Raw genomic sequence first — 17,142 nt, forward strand, 5'->3', positions numbered from 1 at the left:
CCTGCACAGGGGTTGAACCCACTGCGCCACCGGGGGCTCCTAATTAGCAGGGATGAGAGACAGGACCTTTTTGGGGTCCCTCCCCCACGTTTATGGAACACACTCTGCAGTGAGATCTGGGAATGGGAAGGAATGGGTCACCCCCTGTGGGAGGGCAGCTTCTCTCTCTCATGTCCCACCACACGGGGAGCTGGAGCTCGCAGGTGGGAGCTCACCCCACTCAGTCAGCAGCCCTGCCAGCACAAGCCCCACCCTTCCCCCTCCTTGCCTGTCCCCCCCCCCCCCCCCGTGCCCAGCTTGTCTGTTAATTCTCAGCTCAGAAGGAGGAGGAGGAGGAGGAGGAGGGGTCGGGGCGGTCCCGTCCCGTCAGGGCCTCTTGTCCATCGACCCTCTGGTCATGTTTGCCAGCATGGCTGTGTGGGTGCCTTTCACCTGCCCTCCGAGGGTTTTTGGTTTTCTCATGTCTGGAGCGACTTGAGAGACTGTAAGTCGCTTCTGGTGTGAGAGAATGGCCGTCTGCAAGGAGGTTGCCCAGGGGACGTTGCCTGGATGTTTTCAGGTTTGACCATCTTTGTGGGAGGGAGGCTTCTCTCATGGTCCCTTCGCATGGGGAGCTGGAGCTGACAGAGGGAGCTCGTCCATACTCTCTCTGGATTCGTTCCTCCAAGCTGTTGGTCTTCAGTCCTGGCGGCACAAGGGTTGGACGCATTGCGCCTCCCTCCGAGGCGGTGGCCACTCTATGGATGTACTCACATTGCATGTTTTCAAACTGTTGCTGCAACTGGGTTCTTGTAGGTTTTTTCGGGCTATATGGCCATGTTCTAGAGGCATTTTCTCCTGACGTTTCGCCTGCATCTACGACAAGCATCCTCAGAGGTAGTGACTGTTGCCTCCTTGTAAGCTGCTCTGAGTCCTCTTCGGGGTGAGAGAGGGCGGGTGTCAATACAGCAAATAAATAAATAAATGCATAGGTTGGCAGGAGCTAAGGCTAACAGTGGGAGCTCATCCCCATCCACGGCTTTGAACTGCAGCGGCAAGTGTTCTGCAACGAACGGTTTGACCTGCTGTGCGACTGCGGCCCCTGCCTGGGGTTTGCCACAGAAAGGCCCACGGAAGGGAAGGGAAGGGGCCTCCCCACCACAGGCAGACTCTCTCCTGGGAAGGACCCTCTCCCGCACTTTTGCCCCTTCTCAGGCCATGGGGCCGGCAGGGAGGAAGGGCCTCCAGGAGGGACTCAATGGTAGGGCTCACCCCACATCCGTGGCCAAGTCCCCCAAGGCTGCCAACATGCGTGTGTGGGTGTGTAGGGGGGGGGGCTCCCTCTGACCCCAGACAGGGCGAAGAGGCCCCAGATGCAGAGGAAGAAGGGCCGCCCAGGAGACACGGCCACCCTCCTGCTAGGAAGGAGAAAGCGAGGCCAGCTGCGGGGCCAATGTGTCCAGTTCTGGACCTTCAACTGAAGGCAGAGGTAGACAAGCTGGAAAGAGTCCAGAGAAAGAGGGCGACTCAAAGGATCAAGGGTCTGGAGAACAAACCGTATGAGGAGCGGCTTAAGGAGCTGGGCATGTTTAGCCTGAAGAAGAGAAGGCTGAGAGGAGATAGGGTGAGGGCCATGTATAAATATGTGAGAGGAAGCCACAGGGAGGAGGAGGAGGGAGGGAGCTTCCTTTCTGCTTCCCTGGAGACTAGGACGCAGTGGAACAATGGCTTCAAACTACAAGAATTCCACCTGAACATGAGGAAGCACTTCCTGACTGTGAGAGAGAGCTGTTCAGCAGTGGAACTCTCTTCCCCAGAGTGCGGTGGAGTCTCCTTCTTTGGAGGCTTTGAAGCAGAGGCTGGATGATCATCTCTCGGGGGTGATTTCCCTGCTTCTTGGCCGAAGGGGGTGGGGGCCTGGATGATGGCCCACCAGCAGGCCTCTCCCAACTCTAGGATTCTATTATTCTAATTCCTTTTTGAAACTACATCTCCTTCACTAGAATCCTGCTGGTGGGCCATCATCCAGCCCAACCCCCTTCGGCCTTCAAAGCACCCCCAACAGATGGCCACCCAGCCTCTGCTTCAAAGCCTCCAGAGAAGGAGGCTCCCTCCACCACACTCCACAAGGGGCAGAGAGTTCCACTGATGAACAGCCTCTCATAGTCAGGAAGCTCTTCCTCAGGTGGAATCTCCTTCCTTTCCTGTAGGTTGAAGCCATGGCTCCGTGGCGTCCTAGTCTCTCTCCAGGGCAGCAGAAAGGAAGCTCGCTCCTTCCTCCTCCCTGTGACTTCCCCTCACGTATTTACACATGGCCCTCATCTTGCCTCCTCTCAGCCTTCTCTTCTTCAGGCTCAACATGCTTCCTTGGAGACTAGGACACAATGGAGCCATGGCTTCAAACGACAAGAGAGGAGATTCCACCTGAACATGAGGAAGAACTTCCTGGCTGTGAGAGCCATTCAGCAGTGGAACTCTCTGCCCCGGAGGGAGTGTGGTGGAAGGAGGCTCCTTCTTTGGAGGCTTTGAAACAGAGGCTGGGTGGCCATCTGTCAGGGGTGATTTGAATGCAGTATTCCTGCTTCTTGGCAGAATGGGGTTGGACTGGATGATGGCCCAGGAGATCTCTTCCAACTCTTTGATTCTATGATTCTGCAGCTCTTTCAGCCGCTCCTCACTGGGCTTGTTCTCCAGAGTCTTGATCCTTTGTGTCGCCCTCTTTCCCTGGACACAGCAGTCTTCCATCTGAGTCAACGCCTCCCTTCGATAGAACTGGACGCAGTGTGATTCCAGGCCGAGGCAGGAGAGAAGGGAGCGTGGGGAGGAGGAGGAGGAGCGGGCCTTCCTGGACCTCCCTCAGGAGGAGCTCAGGGGCAGAAGAACCCTCTGCTGGAGGGAGGGAGGGAGGCGCCACCAATCAGGGAGAGAGAGGAAGCCACCGGGCCCCGCCCCTTTCCCTGTTGCCAGGCAGACTCCGCCTTCTCCTCCCTCCCTCCTCCCTTCCGAAGCCCCGCCTCAGGTCAGGCAGGGAGGGAGGCGCTACCAATCAGCGAGCAAGAGGAAGCCACGGGGCCCCTCCCCTTTCCCCTGTTGCCAGGCAGGCTCCGCCTTCTCCTCCCTCCTCCCCTTCGAAGCCCCGCCTCAGGGCAGGCAGGGAGGGAGGCGCTACCAATCAGCGAGCAGGAGGAGGCCATTAGGCCCCGCCCCTTTTTCTGTTACCAGGCGGACCCCGAAGGAAGGGAGGGAGCGAGGCGCTACCAATCAGGGAGCAGGAGAAGGCCACCGGGCCCCGCCCCTTTCCCTGTTGCCAGGCAGGCTCCGCCTTCTCCTCCCTCCCTCCTCCCTTCCGAAGCCCCGCCTCAGGTCAGGCAGGGAGGGAGGCGCCACCAATCAGCGAGCAAGAGGAAGCCACGGGGCCCCTCCCCTTTCCCCTGTTGCCAGGCAGGCTCCGCCTTCTCCTCCCTCCTCCCCTTCGAAGCCCCGCCTCAGGGCAGGCAGGGAGGGAGGCGCTACCAATCAGCGAGCAGGAGGAGGCCATTAGGCCCCGCCCCTTTTTCTGTTACCAGGCGGACCCCGAAGGAAGGGAGGGAGCGAGGCGCTACCAATCAGGGAGCAGGAGAAGGCCACCGGGCCCCGCCCCTTTCCCCTGTTGCCAGGCAGGCTCCGCCTTCTCCTCCCTCCTCCCCTCCGAAGCCCCGCCTCAGGTCAGGCAGGGAGGGAGGCGCCACCAATCAGCGAGCAGGAGGAAGCCACGGGGCCCCTCCCCTTTCCCCTGTTGCCAGGCAGGCTCCGCCTTCTCCTCCCTCCTCCCCTTCGAAGCCCCGCCTCAGGGCAGGCAGGGAGGGAGGCGCTACCAATCAGCGAGCAGGAGGAGGCCATTAGGCCCCGCCCCTTTTTCTGTTACCAGGCGGACCCCGAAGGAAGGGAGGGAGCGAGGCGCTACCAATCAGGGAGCAGGAGAAGGCCACCGGGCCCCGCCCCTTTCCCCTGTTGCCAGGCAGGCTCCGCCTTCTCCTCCCTCCTCCCCTCCGAAGCCCCGCCTCAGGTCAGGCAGGGAGGGAGGCGCCACCAATCAGCGAGCAGGAGCAAGCCACGGGGCCCCTCCCCTTTCTCTGTTGCCAGGCAGACCCCGGAGAGAGGGAGGGAGGGAGCGAGGCGCCACCAATCAGGGAGCAGGAGCAGGCCACGGGGCCCCGCCCCTTTCCCCTGTTGCTAGGCAGACCCTGCCTTCTTGCCCCTCGTTTCCCGCCGTCCAGAGAGAAAGGCCTTCCTCTTCCGGGCAGGAGGGTGTCCACGCGGAGCCCTCCTTCCGGCGCTCCCTCTCTCTCTGTCTTCTCTTCCTCCGAGGCCTCCTCCTCCGGTGAGTGCTCCCTCCCTCCCTCGCTCCCTCCCTTTCCCAGAATGCCCGGCCGGGGAGGGGGACAAGCCAGCAAGGGACGGAGGGGGGGGGGGCACGCCAGGCCTCGAAGGGGGTGGCCGGGGGGGGGGGGAAGGTCTTGGCGAGAGTTCCCTTCCGGGCCTTCAAAGCCCCCCTAATAGATGGCCAGCCAGCCAGCCTCAGCTCCCAAGCCTCCCCCACACTCCCCTCCCTCCAGGGAAGGCAGAGAGAGAGAGAGAGAGTGCCAGGCTGCTCCTCCTCCTCCTCCCGTTCAGGGGGTGTAAAGGAGCGTAAAATTACTGCCACCCAATTTGTGAGGAAGCCAGGCAATGATCAGTATCAGCTTAAGAGTTGGTTTATAAAGGGACTACTAATTACAGAAGGCTACCAGGATTAAAGAAACTCAAAAATTACAGCAGCAAAACAACAGATAGGTACATACATACAAAACAGCAGTTAAAACAATTAGCGAATTAAAATAATCAGTACATGACACAATCAGTAAAACTAATCTCATGTTCAGCGTTCAGAGTTCCATAGTTCCATTCCATTTTGTCAATTCCATCGTCAAGTCCTTTCTTTAGCTGCCAGAATGTCCAAATGCCTGGTCCCAAATCCAAGGTTTCAAATTTTAGTTGGTTACAATAGTAAGGTTTCATGAGTAACTTTTAAGTACAGACTTTAAGAGATATATCTTTCTTCAACTAGCGTATTTTGACTACAAATAAGCCACCTGACTTATCTAACTATATTGGCTCACAGCCAAACCCTGATTCTTAATATTAAATAACCAGTCTTCCCTATAGTTCTCTAACTATAGGATTCCTGCTGGTTTCCCACACACCACAGGATCAACTACCTCTCCTGTGACTCTTTGGTCACAGACTCTTCCCTGTTTCTCCCACTAGAGAAATCAGTCCTTTCTGCAACTCTAATGGTCACAGACTAATTTCCTGAATCTCCACCTAGAGATTTCAGTGTTCTCTGTAGCTCACCGGCTTACAGACTTTCCCCTGATTCTCCCACTAGAGAGAACTCTAACAAAATATAATCCTACATACTTACCATTTATTAACCACTGTTTAAACAACACATAACCATAAGAATAAAAATTACACATCGTCACAGGGGGCATCTCCTCCCTCCCTTCCTTTCTCCCTCCCTTAGGCCACGGGCTGTGGCGCAGCTGGTTGAGACACACCAAATAGTCTATGTAAAGAAAAAACAATAATGCTCAAGGTGCCTAAAATGTGTAATATTCAGTGCATAGTGCAGTCTATCCACATCAAGTGACCTAAAAAGGAGCCACCGCCGCTCTCCAACATCACAACAGTAAGATCCCAATGTAGACAGATTTCAACAGCAAAACTTCATTGATATACCACTCTCTCTCTCTCCCTGAGGGGACTCAGAGCAGTTTCCCCTTAACATAATCAATACATACAAAGAAAACAGCACAAACTTAAAATTGGATTGCTGTAGGTCTTTTCGGGCTATCTGGCCATGTTCGAGAGGCATTCTGCCCTGACGTTTCGCCTCCACCTATGGCAAGCGTCCTCAGAGGTGGTGAGGTGAGGATGCTTGCCATAGATGCAGGCGAAACGTCAGGAGAGAATGCCTCTCGAACATGGCCAGATAGCCCGAAAGGACCTACAGCACCCAGTGATTCCGGCCATGAAAGCCTTCGGCCAAACTTAGAATTAACAAGACAATATAAGCATTAAAAACCACAATAGCGCATGTATTTAAAATACACTTTATAGACTGCATTGTAAGTGTGAGGTTGGAGAGCAGCTGCTACTTTTTTCTTCACTTTATGTGAATATACGGAACTATGTGCTGAATGTTATATACTTTATGCACCTTGAGTATTATTGATTTTTCTTTACATAGATTATTTTGACCTCCTACAAGTATTCTGGGATAGTGTTTAGCAGCTGGTTGACAGTCAGCTGCACTAAATCGCCACTGATCAAAAGGTCATGAGTTCGAAGCCAGCCCAGGTCAGAGTAAGCTCCCGGCTATTTGTCTAGCTTGCTGTCGACCTTTGCAGCCCAAAAGACAGTTGCACCTGTAGGAAATTTAGGTAACCCTAACTCCTAATTTGGAGCCCCCAGTGGCGCAGTGGGTTAATGCGCTGAGCTTGTTGACCAAAAGGTCACAGGTTCAAATCCGGGGAGCGGCGTAAACTTCCGCTGTCAGCCCCAGCTTCTGCCAACATAGCAGTTCGAAAACATGCGAATGTGAGTAGATCAATAGGTACCGCTCCAGCGGGAAGGTAAAGGTGCTCCGTGCACTTATGCTGGCCACATGACCTTGGAGGTGTCGACGGACACCACCAGCTCTTTGGCACCACACCCCAGAGTCAGACACGACTGGACTTACCTAACCCTAATTTGACTAATTTACGGCGCCATAAAACCTTCCAGCACTGTGCAGAAGAATGAGGAAGTACCTCCATCAAGGACTCGGTGTCACAAGTGGACGGTGAAGCAGCTGTTCCCCCGGTGGCCAGACTTCGAAGCATACCCTCATGAAGCTGGAAAAGTTAAATAGCCTGTGTGTCTCTGTCTCTCTATGTTGTGTGTCTGTGGCAGGGGTCCTCAAACTAAGGCCCGGTGGCCAGATACGGCCCTCCAAGGTCATTTACCTGGCCCTCACTCAGGGTCAACCTAAGTCTGAAATGACTTGAAAGCACACAACAGCAACAACAACAACAACCCTATCTCATCAGGCCCACACTTCCCATTGAAAGACTAATAAGTTTATATTTGTTATAATTGTTCTTAATTTTATTGTGTTGTTTTAAAGTGTTTTTTTACACTACAAACAAGATCTGTGCAGAGTGTGCATAGGAATTCATTCATGTTTTTTTCAAATTATAATCCGTCCCTCCAACAGTTTGAGGTACAGTGACCTGGCCCTCTGTTTAGAAAGTGTGAGGACCCCTGGTCTGTGGCGTTGAATGTCTGCCATTTATATGTGCATTGTGCCCCCCCCCTCCCCCAGTCCCCTGTGGGGTTTTTTTTATTTGTCGTGTCAGAACAACCAGTCTAACAGAACAAAGCAAACAAACAGAAAAATACACAACTTGTGAGTTTGGTAGCTGGTTAAATGTCCTTTGACCAGTATCTGTCCCCTTGGAGTGCCTCTGGTGTTGCTGCAAGAAGGTCCTCCCTGGTGCCTCATGTGGCAGGGCTCAGGTTGCATTGCAGCAAGTGGTCAGTGGTTGGCTCTTCTCCACACTCGCATGTCGAGGATTCTACTTCGTAGCCCCATTTCTGAAGGTTGGCTCTGCATCTCGTGGTGCCCGAGCGCAGTCTGTTCAGTGCCTTCCAAGTCGCCCAGTCTTCTTCTGTGTGCCCAGGGGGGAGTCTCTCATTTGGTATCAGCCATTGGTTGAGGTTCTGGGTTTGAGCCTGCCACTTTTGGACTCTCGCTTGCTGAGGTGTTCCAGCGAGTGTCTCTGTAGATCTTAGAAAACTATGTCTAGATTTAAGTCGTTGGCGTGCTGGCTGATACCCAAACAGGGGATGAGCTGGAGATGTCTCTGCCTTGGTCCTTTCACTATTGGCCCTGTGGGGTGAGGAGGGCCAAATAGAAATACCGTAAATAATAATAATAATAATAATAATAATAGTAATCGTCATCATCCTCCTTGAGTGGGAAGAGACTCCCTAGTGTGCCATTCCTCAGGCCAAACCCTTCCTGCCAAGGGACAGGAACATCAACTTCAAAGCCCCCCCCCCCCCCCCCCCGGGACAGAATAAGAATAGGCCTAGGAAAGGATAATGACTTGTTGATAATGACGTGGCATAAATTAGCATAAAAGGATATAAATAGAAGGAGCCCAAGTGGCATAGTATCTTTGGACCAAAAATGGGGGACGGCCTTGCCTGTCGCTTGAAACCGTTCTTCCTCTGTGCGTGGGGCAGGGCGCCGTGGGCAAGCAGGCAGGCGCAGAGTGGTCTGTTCTGCTCCACAGTCACACAAGGTGCCGGGGGGGGGGGGGGATCCTTCTAGGTGGGGCCATTTTGCCAGGCTCCCTTCTTGATCTGCCCACTCTGCATCCACGTTGCCCATTCTTGGTTTGGAGGGGAGGCAGACCCTCCCTCGTATTGGGGTGGGGGGTGGGGGTGGGCATCCAGAGGGAGACTCCTGCTGCTGTTGCTGGGAGAACATTAAGTGGGGTGGTGGCCCTTGATTTGAGTCCACGGGGAGGACATGCAGAGGGGGGCTCCCACAGGGTTCAGCCTTATTTCTCTCCCAATTAGCGGAAACTTCCCATCGCACGTCTGGGGTGGGGTGGGGGGCAATGCCAGGTAGCTTGTAGAGCCTATCAACAGGTGAATAATGATGAATAATGGCTGGAGCTGTTTCTGCATGCGCCTGAAGGAGCCCCATTTCCCCTCAAGTCCATGTCACACACCAGGTCACCCCCCATGCCTGTTTCAGTGCCACACCCTCCTCCCCCCCCCCCCCCCGGGCGTGGTCCCTGCCTGCCTGCATGCGGGGCTGGTGAGAGATAGGACTTGCTGCCAAGGGGTGGGGTGGGCAGTGAATCCCTGGACTCAGTGGCATCTCTCTACACCCATGGCACAATTCCTGCAAAGTCCAATTCGTCCATCACAAAACGTTAGTCTGTGTCTGTGTGTGTGTGTATATATATATATATACACACACTAGCTGTCCCTGCCACACGTTGCTGTGGCCCCCGTGGGGGTTCTGTGTGGGAGGTTTGGCCTAATTCTGTCGTCAATGGGGTTCACAATGCTCTGTGATTGTAGGTGAACTATAAATCCCAGCAACTACAACTCCCAAATGTCAAGATTCTATTTCCCCCAAACTCCACCAGTGTTCACATTTGGGCATATTGAGTATGTGTGTAGAGTTTGGTCCAGATCCATCATTGTTTGAGTCCACAGTGATTTCTGGATCTAGGTGAACTACAACTCCAAAACCCTGCCCACCAAACCCTTCCAGTATTTTCTGTTGGTCATGGGAGAACGTGTGCCAAGTTTGGTTCAATTCCATTGTTGGTGGAGTCCAGAATGCTTTTTGATTGTAGGTGAACTATAAATCCCAGAAACTACAATTCCCAAATGACAAAATCAGTTTTTTTGAGTGAAGGACATACATGGGGTTGTTTAGGTGTCTTGTGTCCAAATTTGGTGTCAATTCGTCCAGTGGTTTTGAGTTCTGTTAATCCCACAAACGAACATGACATTTTTATTTATATAGATACACACACACGCACACACACTAGCCATCCCCTGCCACGCATTGCTGTGGCCCAGTCTGTGTATATGTGTTTTGTGTGTGTATATGTGTGCGTATATATTTGTGTATATGTGTGTTTGTGTATATATGCATGTGGCTTTGTGCATTCATTGTAATGTGTTTTTTTGTTTTTTGAGTTTTTAGGTTTCCTTCTGTGTTTTTATGTGTTTTTATGTGTAATGTTTATTGTTATTGGTTTGTGTTTACTGCTTTGTTTTTATGAGTTTATTTATTGTTGTATTTGTTATGTTTGTTGTTTTACTGACGTATTTGGCCTTGGCCTCTTGTAAGCCGCACCCAGTCCTTCGGGAGATGTTAGCGGGGTATAAATACAGGATTATTATTATTATTATTATTATTATTATTATTATTATTTATCAGTGATGGTCACTCGTTGGGAAGTTTGCCCCAATTCTCTCCTTGGTGAGGTTCAGAATGCTCTTTCATTGTAGGTGAACTATAAATCCCAGTAACTGCAACTCCCAAATGTAAAGGTCTGTTTCCCCCAAACTCCACCGGTGTTCATATTTGGGCATATGGAGTATTCATGTCAAGTTTGATCCAGGTCCATCAATGTTTGAGTCCACAGTACTCTCTGGATGTAGGTGAACTACAACTCCCTAACCCTTTGAGTGTTTTATGTCGACCATGGGAGTCAACATGGGTTCAATTCCATTCCATTTCAATTCCATTTAGAATGCTCTCTGATTGTAGGTTAATTATAAATCCCAGCAACTACAACTCCCAAATGACAAATTTAATTGTGTGTGTGTGTGTGTGTGTGATGGTCACTCGTTGGGTTAGTAGGTGTCTTGTGTCCAAATTTGGCGGCAATTCATCAAGTGGTTTTTGAGTTCTGTTAATCCCACAAACGAACGTTACATTTTTATTTATATAAATATATAAAATAAGGACAACACCAGGGAAAATGCAGAAGAGTGACCAGGCCAAAGGGCAGCGGGAAAGAGGTAGCCGCCAACCCCATCAGTCTGGGATCTTTCAGTGTGAGTGGACTGCCCTACAAAGGCTTCTCCATCGGAAAGTTGGAGCGAGTTCTGTAGCACTGTGGGCATATGCTGTACTATGTCCATAATTGGGGGGGGGGGGGGTGGAGGACAGAGGGAGGGAGGTGAGGGGCGGCACCCACAGAGTAGCCCCCACCCCCAGAAGCCCTCCCCCTCCGCCCCCCCCCCCACGGGCCCCACTGGAGTTGTAGTTCACCTCCATCCAGAGAGCGCTGTGGACTCAAAACAATGACGGATCTGGACCAAACTTGGCACAAATTTATTATTTATTTTTATTTATTTTAGTTACTTCTACCCTGCCCTTCTCACCCCCGAAGGGGGACTCAGGGCGGCTTACAGACGAAGGCACAGTACAATGCCTATATCAGTTATACAAACATACATACAAACATACAAATGCTCAATATGCCCCAAATGTGAACACTGGTGTTGTTTGGCGAAAATAGACCTTGACCTTTGGGAGTCGCAGTTGCTGGGATTTATAGTTCACTTACAATCAAATAACACTCTGAACCCCACGAATGATAGAATTGGGCCAAACTTCCCACACAGAACCCCCATGACTAACAGAAAATACTGTAGGTTCTTGTGGGTTTTTTCGGGCTATAGAGCCATGTTCTAGAGGCATTTCTCCTGACGTTTCGCCTGCATCTATGGCAAGCATCCACAGAGGTACTGAGGTCTGTTGGAATTAGGAAAATGGGTTTATATATATCTGTGGAATGGCTGGGGTGGGGCAAGGAGCTCTTCCCTGCTGCAGTTAGGTGTGAGGAGGGAGCAAGCTTGTTTTCTGCTTCCTTGGAGAGAGACTAGGACGCAATGGAACAATGGCTTCAAACTACAAGAGAGGAGATTCCATCTGAACATTAGGAAGAACTTCCTGACTGTGAGAGCCGTTTAGCAGTGGAACTCTCTGCCCCAATGGGAGTGTGGTGGAGGCTCCTTCTTTGGAAGCTTTTAAACAGAGGCTGGCCATCTGCCAGGGGTGATTTGAATGCAATATTCCTGCTTCTTGACAGAATGGGGTTGGACTGGAGGATGACCCACCAGGTCTCTTCCAACTCTGGGATTCTATGATTCTATGATTCTATGATTCTGAACCCCACGAATGATAGAATTGGGCCAAACTTCTCACACAGAACCCGCACGACTAACAGAAAATACTGTGTTTTCCGATCTTCTTTGGTGACCCCTCTGACACTCCCTCATGACCCCCCCCCCAGGGTCCTGACCCCCAGGTTGAGAAACACTGATCTAGAGAAAGGTGCTCAATGCGACCTCCCCTTCCCGTGCTTCCTTGGCAGAGACTCCTCCTTACGGGACTGGTGTCGGAGGCATGGCTGGATTTGCCCGGGCTTTTGCTTTTGGGGGACCTCGGTGGACCAGTGGAGGCCAGTTGGCCAGGTACAGCCTGGAGCTTGTCCCAGTTGCATTCTGGATCCATGCACGAGGCAGATCATGCCCTTGGCGTGGCTTTTGGCTTGGACCTGTGGGTGGAGTGTTCCCAGGCAGAGCTCTTTCTGGTCCGTGCTGCTAGCGTCACGGCTACAACCGACCCCCGCAAGGATGAAAACCCTATTAATATGATCCACTCTCCAAGGCGAATGGATCCCTTGAGATTCCTGCAAGCCTTCGACCTGTGCGGAGTCCCTGGACCTTTGCCCCCAAGCAAAACGCATGAAAAACTCCTCTGACCTCCTGGAAGTAATTGTGGGGTGGGGGGGGGGGGTATTTCTTATTTATTTACAGTCCAGAGTTCCCTCACTTTCCACGGGGATTCTGTTCCAGGACCACCCGCCATAAGTGAAAATCCGCAAAGTAGGGGCACCATATTAATTTCAATATTTATACACCGGACGTTAATATTTTATATTTTATAGGAATATTTCCAAAACCCCGCGAAATAGCGAGTCTGCTCAAAGCGAACCACGTAGTAGCGAGGGAACACTGTATTTATCTTCCACCCTTCTCGCCCCACAAGGGACTCAGGGCAGACTACAATGCACATACACATGGCAAACATTCAATGCCAGTCACACATACAACATATATAGACAGACACAGAGGCAATGTTCCAGCTTCCCAGCTTCACGAGGGTATGCTCGATGCCGGCCACAGGGGGAGCTGCAGCTTCACCGTCCACTTGTGACACCAAGTTCTTGATGGAGCACTTCCTCATTCTTTCGCATGCTGCTGGAAGGTTTTATGATGTCGTAAATTAGTTGAATTAGCCTCCCCACATAAAGTGGTACCTGAATTTCCTACTTGACAGATGCAACTTTCAGGCAGCATAAGACAACAGCAAGCTAGACTATTAATGATGGGGAGCTCACTCCGGCCCGGGCTGGCTTCGAACTTAGTAGTGACTTATTGCAGCTGCGCCACAGGCCAGTCCGTTCTGCAAAGGTCATCCCACTTAAAAAAAAAGAAGGATTTAGAGCCTGTGCCTGCTTTCAGTCCTGTGGCTGAGTCCAGCAGAACCCTGGGACTTGTAGTTTAGAGACGGGCTTTTGCCCCCGGTTCGAATCTGGGGAGAGTGCGGATGAGCTCCCTCTATCAGCTCCAGCTCCTCATGCAAAGGGGACATGAGAGAAGCCTCCCACAAGGATGGTAAAAACATCCGGGTGTCCCTGGGCAACGTCCTTGTAGACGGCCAATTCTCTCACACCAGAAGCAACTTGCAGTTTCTCAATTGTTTTTCAATTGTTTTAGATTTTAGTCTGTTCTTGTAAGCCACTCCAAGCCCTAGGGGAGTGGCGGCATATAAGTTTGAATAATAAATAAATAAAATAAATAAAGTCGCTCCTGACACAACCCCTCCCCCCAAAAAAAACCCTCTCGGCCAGGGAAGTCCTGGGCCTCACTAAACTACAAGTCCCGAGTTTTGCAGGAAGTTTTAAAGTGGGACAAGACAAGTCCTATTTGATCTTGGAAACCGAGCAGGGTCTCTGGGAAGCAGAAGGGGTTGTTGGGAATAGCAACCTTCTACAAGCCTCCGATACTCGTTATTTGTTATGTCTATATTTCATATGACTTATTATATTCTCTCTCTCTGTGTGTATGTATATGAAATTTCCCCCTTCGCTCTATGTTGTTTGAGGTTGTGGGCGGGGGGGACTAGATCTGGGACTCTTCAGACTGAGACTCCATTTTAGAAATCAGTATTGGGGCGCCCTGGTGTCATAGCAGGTTAAACTGCTGAGCTGCGGATCTTGCTGACCGAAAGGTTGGCAGTTCAAATCTGGGGAGCAGGGTAAGCTCCCGCTGTTAGCCCCAGCTTCTGCCAACATGCAAATGTGAGTAGAGCAATTTGGTACTGCTTTTGCGGGAAGGTAACGGCACTCCGTACAGTCCTGCCCACGGCCACATGACCTTGGAGGTGTCTACGGACAACGCCGGCTTAGAAATGGAGATGAGCACCAGAGTCGGGCACGACTAGACTTAATGTCCTTTAGCTTTGCCTTCTCGTATAGAAGTCAGTATGTGCAGTATATAGTTGAGTCAGTATGCCTTCCAAGTTAGTGGAGTGCCGTATGCATCATCAGAACCGGGAGTGAGAGAGAAGACACTGAAACGGAAGGCCAAAGAACAGGCTGTTGAGACCTTGAACCAAAAAGCAATGTACCTGGATACTGGTACAAAGGCTACGTATTTAATAGTCATCATCATCATCATCATCATCATCATCATCATAATCTATATAAATAAAAATGTCATGTTCGTTTGTGGGATTGACATAACTCAAAAACCACTGGACAAATTGACACCAAAGTTGGCCACAAGACACCTATTAGTCTAACGAACGACCATCACTCATAAAACACTGAAAAACACAATAGAAGAGACTTAAAAGCCAGAAAACAACAACATTACAAAGCATACAACGGCTTCTCTCCAACCTGCTCCTCAGAGCAGAGCCTTGGAGCATAGATCTCCTCGTAGGAGAAAACTCTCCAGAACTGTATTCCAAAAACCCATACAGTCATACCCTATCGGGTGTGGTCCAAGATTGCTGGTTGACCTACATTACCAGCTGCACATTATAATGACCACCATAAGGTTTTTCTTCAACAAACACACACACACATTCCTGCTACAACCTACTGTAACAACTTATGCCCTGTCTATGGTCTGTATGACTGTCTGTCTTAATGTTTCTTTAGCCATGTTTTGGGTCAAGCCAACAAAATTAATATGGCTCTTTAGTATTGGACAAAAGTCCATTATTTTTCTTCCATCCGTTATTCCTTCCTTCATTCTAGCACTCATTCTTTACATTCCTTTTCTTATTTCCTTCTGAATCCATCCCTTATTGTTTATGAACATGTGATAATCTTTGCTAGTTTCTGTGTATGTCCTTGACATCCTTCATACCTCCTTTTCTTGGGATTTCCATTCTCAACGTGAGTCGTGAAGGGAACGGGTGATAATCTTGGAAGATTTAAAGTTTTATGTCTAATTTGCTTTTTCTTTCTTGACCAGGGCAGTGAAGACCCCATAAAGTCACTTCTGGCATGAAAAGAAAATATCAGTATCTAGTGAACATTTAGAAATTTGGGAACCAAAGTGCAATACTGAAAGGAATCCTATAAGAAGAAGAAATCCTCTCACGGTGCTCATTTTGTAGATCGCTTTTGATGAGAAAGGAAAAGGAAAGATTCAAGTGTCCATATTTCAATTAACTGTCAGTATGGAGGAGAAACCTTATACATGTTTTGTGTGTGGAAAGACCTTCACTCAGAGTGGTCATCTACGGTCCCATCAAAGGACTCACACTGGGGAGAAACCTTATAAATGCCTGGAGTGTGGACAGAGCTTCGCTCAAGGTGGAAGTCTACGTGCCCATCAAAGGACTCACACTGGGGAGAAACCCTATAAATGCCCGGAGTGCGGAAAGAGCTTTACTTGGAGTGGACATTTGCGTTCACATCAAAGAACTCACACTGGGGAGAAACCCTATACATGCCTGGAGTGTGGAAAGAGCTTTGCTCATAGTGGAGTTCTGCGTACACATCAAAGGACTCATACTGGGGAGAAGCCCTATGAATGCCAGGAGTGCGGACAGAGCTTTGGTCAGAGTGGAAGTCTACGTTCCCATCAAAGGACTCACACTGGGGAGAAACCCTATAAATGCCTGGAGTGTGGAAAGAGCTTCACTCAGAGTGCAAATCTACGTACCCATCAAAGAACTCACACTGCAGAGAAACCATATAAATGCCTGGAATGTGGACAGAGCTTCACTCTGAGTGAATATCTACGTTCACATCAAAGGACTCACACTGGGGAGAAACCCTATACATGTTTGGAGTGTGGAAAGAGCTTCACTCTGAGTGAATATCTACGTTCACATCAAAGGACTCACACAGGGGAGAAACCCTATAAATGCCTGGAGTGTGGACAGCGCTTCACTGAGAGTGGAGCTCTACGTTCACATCAAAAGACTCACACTGGGGAGAAACCATATACATGCCTGGAGTGTGGAAAGAGCTTCACTCAGAGGGGACATCTAAATTCACATAAAAGGACTCACACTGGGGAGAAACCTTATACATGCCTGGAGTGTGGACAGAGCTTCACCCAGAATGCAAGTCTATGTTTACATCAAAGGATTCACACTGGGGAGAAGCCGTATGAATGCCTGGAGTGTGGAAAGAGATTCACTCGTAGTTCAGGTCTACGATTGCATCAAAGGACTCACACCGGGGAGAAACCTTATAAATGCCTGGAGTGTGGACAGAGCTTTGCTCGGAGTGAACATCTACGTAGACATCAAAAGACTCACACTGGGGAGAAACCATATACATGCCTGGAGTGTGGAAAGAGCTTCACTCAGCGTGCAAAACTACGGAACCATCAAAGGACTCACACTGGGGAGAAACCCTATAAATGCCTGGAGTGTGGAAGGAGCTTCACTTGGAGTGCAGCTCTACGTTCCCATCACAGGACTCACACTGGGGAGAAACCCTATAAATGCCTGGAGTGTGGAAAGAGCTTCACTCAGCGTGCACATCTACGTTCCCATCACAGGACTCACACTGGGGAGAAACCCTATAAATGCCTGGAGTGTGGAAAGAGCTTCTCTCAGAGTGCAGCTCTACGTTCACATCACAGGACTCACGCTGGGAAGAAACCCTATAAATGCCTAGAGTGTGGAAAGAGCTTCACTTGGAGTGCAGAGCTACGTTCCCATCACAGGACTCACACTGGGGAGAAACCCTATAAATGCCTGGAGTGTGGAATGAGCTTCACTCAGCGTGCACATCTACGTTCCCATCACAAGACTCACACTGGGGAGAAACCCTATAAATGCCTAGAGTGTGGAAAGAGCTTCACTTGTAATGCAGCTCTACGTTCCCATCACAGGACTCACACTGGGGAGAAACCCTATAAATGCCTAGAGTGTGGAAGGAGCTTCACTCAGCGTGCACATCTATGTTCCCATCACAAGACTCACACTGGGGAGAAACCCTATAAATGCCT

The 17,142-nt window shown here is 50.4% G+C and overlaps 1 pseudogene; it reads left to right on the forward strand.

The window, feature by feature from the left end:
• The first annotated feature begins 4,104 nt into the window (after positions 1-4,104).
• Positions 4,105-16,903, forward strand: LOC132766205 (zinc finger protein 135-like; annotated as a pseudogene).
• Positions 16,904-17,142: the final 239 nt, after the last annotated feature.

Source organism: Anolis sagrei, chromosome 2 (assembly GCF_037176765.1).
Source record: "Anolis sagrei isolate rAnoSag1 chromosome 2, rAnoSag1.mat, whole genome shotgun sequence".
Lineage (NCBI taxonomy): Eukaryota > Metazoa > Chordata > Lepidosauria > Squamata > Dactyloidae > Anolis > Anolis sagrei.